General features: G+C 22.6%; 1 long non-coding RNA gene across 1 annotated transcript; it reads right to left on the bottom strand.

Annotated features, from left to right (window-relative positions):
• Positions 1-1,971: 1,971 nt before the first annotated feature.
• LOC149893740 (uncharacterized) lies at positions 1,972-6,783 on the bottom strand. The gene is made up of 3 exons (XR_016445752.1): positions 6,367-6,783; positions 3,905-3,983; positions 1,972-2,375 (listed from the first exon to the last, which is right to left on the bottom strand). It is a non-coding gene; the product is annotated as an uncharacterized LOC149893740 (long non-coding RNA).
• Positions 6,784-8,814: the final 2,031 nt, after the last annotated feature.

Below are 8,814 nucleotides of genomic sequence, written 5' to 3'. Positions count from 1 at the left end.
TACTTTTAATTTTTTTGTGTATATTTTTTCAATCTTCTATACTTTCAATATTTCAATATTCTTTACTTTTATTGTTTTCTCTTAAAAATTGATTTTACTTAAGAAAATAATTTAACTAAAAATCATTCCTACTTTATTAGGAATCACTTAGGAAATGCAACATTATATCGAGAAAATCAACTCATTTATCTTTCTTTTTTTTTTTACTTTACTTGTATTTTTTTAGTTTTATTTCTACAAATAAGATTTTGTTTTCTTGCCTAAAGTTATATATTTGAAAAAATTTTTTGGTGACATTAAAATGGCTTTTTTGATAATTTTTCTCTTCAAAACGAGTTTGAAATTTTAAAAAAGATGATTTTAAAAGAAATGGCTTCTCATATGGTATATTCGTGTGAGATAATTATAAATTAAATGGCTTCGTGCTTCTAATCTCAAGCGGTTGGAGATCAAGTACTGTTAAAAAACTTTTTATAACACCGAAGAGTTAAAAGTAAGAGATACAAAAAATGTTTAATATGTTTAATAAAAAATATTAAAAAAATAAATATAGAAGTATGCCGTAAAAAAGTAGAATCCCGCTAACTCGAACTCTGAAGGGGTATATATTTTTTGTCCGACTTAGCGAATGTCCGAATTAAGCAAAGCTCTCGTTTAGTCGGACTTAAAATGAAATATGTAGCTTTTCATAGCATCGAAGAGTTTAAAGAAACACTTAAAATGTTTAATATGTTAAATAAAAAATAAAAATGTAAATATGTACAAAGTATATGTAATACAAGAAAGTTTTTTTAACATCGAATAATTGAAAAAGTTGGAGTGATACAAAATACATTTGATTTTTAAAATATTTTAAATATATTAAATGTATAAATAATGCAAGAATTATTTATGAAAAGAACAATTAGATAATTTTAAACAGAAAAAAAAACAATTTTTTTTTTTAAACTTGAAACGTGGAAAAAAAATTAAAAGATTTTCATTTTTATTTGGAGTTTTTGTTGCGAATATTTGTTCTTTTTTAAAACTTAAAGAAGTTTTTAAATACTTCATATAATCACGGAAATTTAATAAGGTGATAATAATTTAATGTAATAATAATGGAAATACAAAAAAATTAAGTTATTTTTTGTTGTTGTCAAGAGTAACAGTTATGATAGAAAAGCAAAAAAAATTAAATTGAAAAATAAAAAAAAAACAACAACTTGACAATCTGAAAAAAAAAATTCTTGCGAATACCGCAAAGGCCGATAATATCACTGAAATTATTTGTTATTTTGATCAAAAGATAATTCATGAATTTGTCTGTTAGATAGACCTTCTGAAACCAAGCTAGAGGTTATTAACTTTTAGAAATTTGTTAAGAGGAGAATATCATGTCTTATATAACAGAGGGTTTAAAACACCAGGTTGCAAAAAACATTGAGCTTTTCTTTCATGAAAAAGCAAAGCTATGGCAAAAGCAATGGATAGGACATTTTATAAGGTGATCTCAACTAAGGCAATCCAACTTGTAGAATTACCTGAATGGTTGGTCAAAAATTTTTTAACTACGCACCCAAGCAAAAAAAAAACTCAGGTAATTTATTAATTCTTAGTTTAAGGTTGAAATAATTTAAACTCACAAGATCAATCAAATCTGTTAAAGTGTGAAAACAGTCTTGTACAGCTACTTCATTATTTAAAAGCCACATAAAAAATGTTTCGGGTGTTCCTTCAGGAAATATGAGTTGCATAGAGAAAAAAATATTTGAAGATGAAACGTAATCAAACTTTTGCAGAACAATATTTTACAATTCATTTTTTAAGTTGATTGATATTTTTAACTTTTTTTTAATATTTATTTTAGATTATTTCTTATTTCTTATTGAATTATATTTTTAACAAAGACAGTCAACATATAAAGAAGAAATCTTAAAAAGTTTATAAACTTGAATAGCAGATATCAAATATAAAATATAACAAGAAATATCACAGGTTAAAAGAAATCTCACAGGTTTAACTTGTACACTTAACTTTTTTGACTGCACAAATCAAACAAACAATAATAGTGTTTTAAGTTAGAAGATCTTCATGTTTCATTGTTTACTCGTTTGTAAACAATGCATCATCAGCTATTAAAGTCTCCATAATATCTTCATATGCATAGGCAGTTTTTGTATCTTTAAAACATATCTTTTTATAGGCACTTCGTAAGGTCTCTCCCCCAGGACCTTCTTCAAGATAAATTGCATAAATATCAAGCATATGTTCATCTACATATTTTTTTAGCCCATCAATATCTTTCGATAAGGCTAGTTTTTCTAAATTTTCTTTAATCTCCTTGCTCATATTCGATAGCTTTTTAGTTGCTCTTTATTATTATATTAATAGCACTGCAAAGTAAATTAAAAAAAAACAACACATGCCAAAGTATAGTTGTATCAAATACAATAAACAAAAGCAAAATTATTATGACACACCCCTCTATTTACATAAGATTAGAAAATTCATAAATTTGAACAACAGATATCAAATATAAAATTTAGCAAGAAAAAATCTCTTGTAGCAAATAAATAATTCTTATGAAAAGTAAATTAAATTTTTAGTATTGATATATGCTTGTTTATTTTTTCTCTTACAGAATTTATTTAATAAACCCAGTTATAAAACTTACTTAATAAGCAGTTAAAAGTTGTTTTTGCAACAACCATTTCGCAAAAAATGTTCAGTTGAAAAATAGCTGAGCATTTTTACGTGGAGTTTGCCTCAAAGGTTTGGTTTAAAGATTGCTGTATTTTTATTTATATTTTAAGTAACATGTTTTTTCTATTCTATACTTGTACTCAATATAATAACAATAATAATAATAACAATAATAATAATAACAATAATAATAATAATAATAATAATAATAATAATAATAATAATAATAATAATAATAATAATAATAATAAAAATAATAATAACAATAACAATAATAATAATAATGATAATAATAATAATAATAAAAATATATAACAAAAATATATAATAATAATAATAATAATTAATAACAATAATAATAACAATAATAATAATAATAACAACAATAATAATAATAATAATAATAATAATAATAATAATAATAACAATAATAATAATAATAATAATAATAATAATAATAATTGTAATAATAATGAAAATAATAATAATAATAATAATAATAATAATAATAATAATAATAATAATAATAATAATAATAATAATAATAATAATAATAATAATATAATAATGAAAATAATAATAATAATAATAATAATAATAATAATAATTGTAATAATAATGAAAATAATAATAATAATAATAATAATAATAATAATAATAATAATAATAATAATAATAATAATAATAATAATAATAATAATAATAATAATAATAATAATAATAATATAATAATGGAAATAATAATAATAATAATAATATAATAATAATAATAATAATAATAATAATAATAATAATAATAATAATATAATAATAATATAATAATAATAATAATAATAATAATAATAATAATAATAATAATAATAATAATAATAATAATAATAATGAAAACAACAACTAGAGCAATTATTTTTTTTATAACAACTATTAGTCCTTTTTTTAAAATATTTAATTTTGAGATTTGATGCCAATATGAAATAGGTATGCACATGAATTAGGATTATACTTCATCCTATGAAATATGTCAGAATTTAATGAAACAGTTAAATTAACTTTGAATTAAAACCAACTCAAAATTCAAAATTTTGAAATAGAACATAAAAAAGAAATAGCTAAAACAAAACAGTTTTGCGGGTTTTTTTTTTAAGGCTTTTATATTTAAGTTGTAAATATAGGAGTCATTTTGGCTATTTAAATCAAAAATTATTATTAAATAGATTACTTTGTCGAAGCAACTCTTTCTCTTAAAAACCAAATACTAATTCTGTTTCTCAAATCAGAAGGAACTCTATTAGTATCATCTAAAGTTGAAAAAGATAAAGATTTAGTCATAAAGGAGATGAGCATAAAATACTTTGATTGTATGAATTTACCGCAGAGAATACAATTAATGAATTATATAAAAGGCAAGAAAACATTAAACTTAGATAAAAAAAAGTTAAGAAAGTTTATTTTGAATTAACTCATGTTAAATTATAAATAAAAGAACTTAAAAAAAAATAAAAAATATTTCTAATTTTAATTCTAATGTAAACAAAGATTCAAAGTTAATAAATTTGAATCTTTGTTTACATTAGAATTAAAATTAGAAATATTTTTTATAACTAAAATCTTGTATGAAACAAAAATTGATTTAAAGTGTAATATTTGTCAGTTAATTTAATACCAATTCTCATTATTAAATTTTTAAAGCAATTTCATCATACTGAACTTTTGGTAAATTGAGTTTGATTGTTTTTATATATGTATATTCTTATATGCAAACAATTTTAGTAATATCTTTTATAGAATTTCAAGTTGAATGTTTTTACAATTATGAAATTTGATTTTTGTCAGTTATTAGACTAATTGTTAAATAACTCCATAACTTTTACTTTTTTTAAAATATGTTTCAGTGCTTATGTTTTGCAATTTTTTTTTTATTGTAATTTAATTTTTAAATTTAAAAGAATACTTTTTTTTAATGGTTTTTTTTTTTTTTTTCTAAATTATTTTTCTGATTTAAAAATCATTAAATTTTAATTGAATTATTTGAATTTGAAATGAAATATAAATAAAAAAAAATTCTCTCTGATGCTTAACAAAATAACAAAACTGTGATTTGTTTTTTAACATTTTATAAAATAAAGCTTACTTTTAATTTTTTTGTGTATATTTTTTCAATCTTCTTTACTTTCAATATTTCAATATTCTTTACTTTTATTGTTTTCTCTTAAAAATTGATTTTACTTAAGAAAATAATTTAACTAAAAATCATTCCTACTTTATTAGGAATCACTTAGGAAATGCAACATTATATCGAGAAAATCAACTCATTTATCTTTCTTTTTTTTTTTTTACTTTACTTGTATTTTTTTAGTTTTATTTCTACAAATAATTTCTTTTGAAAATAATTTCTTACCATTACTTTTTATTACATTTTGCTGCTCTTATCTCTTTTAAAACATTTTACTATAGAAATTTGAAATGAAAAATAATTATAGAAAGATGCAATATCATTAAATCAAGTAAATCAACTTCAATCAAATTTTATTTTTAATTTATATTTTTGCAACTTTAACATTGTATAATTTTGTTTCTGCTTACACCGAGTTTTTTTTTAAAGTCTCTTTTAAAAGTCTTCTTTGTTACATAAACTACCTATCTACATTCTTATTAAATCAGACCTATTACTTATTACAATAAACTAAAATCCATTTGCAAAAACCCAGATGGTTTGGTTTTTTTTGCCAAACTTGTCACTCTGCATTGTAATTATCTTGGTTCAATCTTTATCATGTTTTGTTATTTGCATTTTGTTAGTGAACTGCAATTGGCAATCAGTGTTGTGTAGTAGTATTATTATAAACAGAAAAGAACAGACTTTTTTTGTTTGAGTTGCATAGAACTTCTTGTTTAACATCTATACTAACATTCTTGCTTAAGAGACCATTGTACAGCATTGTTAGTATATGGATTCTTTTGCAAGATATTGCCCAAAAAAAAAAGATTTTTATCAAAACATTCCAAAGTCTTAAAATTATTAAAGTCATTGATTTTTATTATGATATAAGTAAGAAACACTCTTACCACACCACAAGATATGCTTTATTAGCATATTTTAGACTCAAAACAATAGTTTCACAAAATTGTTTATTTTATACCAGTCTTAAAAAAACTCCCAAAAGCAAAAAAAGTCTGAAGCTATGATGTCATATATTATTCCTACATTAAATGCATATTTTTCTTTCACTTGCATAAATTTGCTAATTAAAACAAAACTTACTTTTATAGCAATAACTACATCTATCAGCACAATGTAGCTATATGCATCTTATATTGTTATCCCCATTAATGGGGTAGTATTGACATTTGAGGAAATTGAATAAATGAATAAAAAATTCGAGTAAATTTCATTCAACTTGACTATTGTCTGAAAAAAAAGTAGATGAAGAGTTTTTACAATGCACAGTGACAAGTTTGGCAAAAAAACAAACTCATCTGGGTTTTTGCAAACAGATTTTAGTTTATTGTAAATTATTTTTTTGGTTTAAAACTGGACATAATGAAAGAAAAAACAGTCATTTAATTGTTTAAATCAATTATTTAAAAAATTTATTAATTTAAGAACAACATATTTTAAAAAACTCTTATCCAACTTGAAATTATCTGAAGAAACCCAAACATTAATTACATGAAACTCACCCAAGAATGTTATATCATGTAAAACATCATTCTTTCTCATAGCTTTCAAAGAGTTCTGAATGCGAATTCTGTAATCATTTGGATGTTGCTAAAAGTTTTTTTTTTTTACAAAAAAAAATCAATTTTTGACTTTTCTCTTTTCAAATTATCACGATCAAAACCAGTGCCACGTGCAAATATTTTCCATTCTTATGCCACTTTAAAATTTTCACTACTTTTGCATCCAATTCTAAATAAAAATTAAGCGCTACTCGACTTTCGTAACCCGCTTTTTTATGATTGACTCTGACAGAGAATTTTATGCTGATTAAGAATCGTATATAAACATGGGTCTCAAAATCAATGGAAAGTGCTCTAATTTGAAGTTGAAAGTACAAAATTATACGACAAATCCCTAATATTCGCCATCTTGAATAAACTTATGTTACGGTTGATTTTGTTTTCATAAGCAAAACATTGCTAGCCTGGTTTTTATTATAAAAAAGTGTTTTTTTTTAATTATTGTAGGCGCGAAAGTTCTTTCGAGATTAATTATATCTACAAATGAGTATAAAACATCTTACTCTGTAAAACGTGAATCTTTTTTGAAAATTTTAGTTTTGTAAAAGAATTTAAGACTAATTTTTAAATAAAAATTTGCTTTATTATTATGTAAAAAGTAATAGTAAAGATGAGCTTTTATTGAATTATAAAAATGGAACTCTTTAATCTTTTTTGCAATAAATTTTCTTAATGAAGTTGTGTGACTATGAAAATAGCCATCTTTAATCAAGAGGATTCTAGGCAATAGGGCTATAGCGTTTGTTTGTTGGTTTTTGAAGAGCTATGACATGTTGATAAATGAAGAATCAGAATAATTATTTTGAAACATTCTTTTTGTATGACGGACATAAGGAGATTAAATTTTTACGGGGGGGTAAACTTGAGGTGTTAAAAAAAAAGTCTATAGTTTTAAATGTATATACTTTGCTAATAAAGAATTATAACTGTTTTAAAATTTATCATAGTATATGATCAATAACATAATTTTTCAACTTATTCCATAAAAACTTTAAAATGTAATCTAGACAACAAAGTAAGAGTCCTAATTTAAGCATAATGGCGTGATAATTTTAACGCGAATTATTTCTCAAGTTCTATTATTCGAAGTCTTCATTATAAAAAAATAAAAACCAGGTCGTGAATACTTTGAAATAATAACTTTTAGACAAAATAAATCATTATTCAAGATGGCGAATATAAAGGATTTGTCGTATAGTTTTGTACATTCAACTTCAAATTAGAGCACTTTCCATTAATTTTGAGACCCATGTTTTTATACGATTCTTAATCAGCATAAAATTCTCTATCAAAATCAATTATAAAAAAAAAGGGGGGGGGGGGTGCGAAAGTTGAGTAGCGCCTAAAAATTATTTATCGCCTATATATTGTAAATGAATTCTTTCAATTGTATGACCTTGTTTTCACAAATTTTCAATTAGAAATATAAAAATTCCAATTAAGGGTCTGCGTTTGCAAAATTTTTTATTTCGAACAATTCTGATCATATTTTTTGTTTCAGAAATTTCATTCCAAATGATTGCAAACGGACACATTTGACGTAAAAATCTTTTTCAAACGATTCCGATTACGAAGGAGCTTTAATGGGTTTTTAACAAACATTTAAAAAATTTCGAACTCTAACGAGCAGTAACAATCTAAATTTTACTTCACTAAAATAAACTATGTTTTAAATGAAATTTATATATGTTTAGTCAAATTAGTCTTCATAAATTTAACTTACAAAGCTTGGTATCATGAAGATTTAATTCAGCGGAAAGATGTAAGTTTCTCATAAAAATTTACTTAAACTGTAGTGACGTGAAGTGTTTTTTAACTTCAGCAAAGAATGACGTAGACTTTGACAGAAGCTAAATTTTTCTGTTTTTTATTAGTTGTTAAATTCCAAAAAGTAATGCTCTTTCCCGAAAAAATCGTAAAAGTTAATCATATGGCATTTTAAATTATTAAACTGCTAATTTTGTTCTAATTACCAGTTTTTAGTTGTAAATTACTAGTAAATTACTAGTTATTAGAACAAAGTTAGCAATAATTAAATAATGGAAGTCATAGTTTTAATGGTAACTTGAACTAATTTCTTCTAGAAAGTCTGTAATCATATTTAAAGTTATTTAACAACTCTTAGTAACTGATTAACACTCATGCTTCTAATTTTTTAAAATTTTATTAAAATCAGAAGGTTTGAGAAGAAAAAAAAAAAAGAATAAACAAGTTATGCATGTTTCATAAGAATAAAAGCAAAAAATTCGTTAAAATTCTGTAAGGTTTGCCAAAAGCTCCGCTGTTGCCAAACCTTGCTAAAACTTGCTAAAGCCACAAAAGTTTGTTAAATTCATTAAAGCTCCTTAAAAATGCTCGTTTGCTAAAACTCGAATTATAACAAAATTT

Source organism: Hydra viridissima, unplaced genomic scaffold, assembly GCF_058129835.1.
Source record: "Hydra viridissima isolate aposymbiotic clone 2 unplaced genomic scaffold, HvirCarnegie_v1 scaffold_1, whole genome shotgun sequence".
NCBI lineage: Eukaryota > Metazoa > Cnidaria > Hydrozoa > Anthoathecata > Hydridae > Hydra > Hydra viridissima.
Note: the sequence above shows the minus strand (reverse complement) of the source record. Positions and strands in the feature narration are given on the sequence as shown.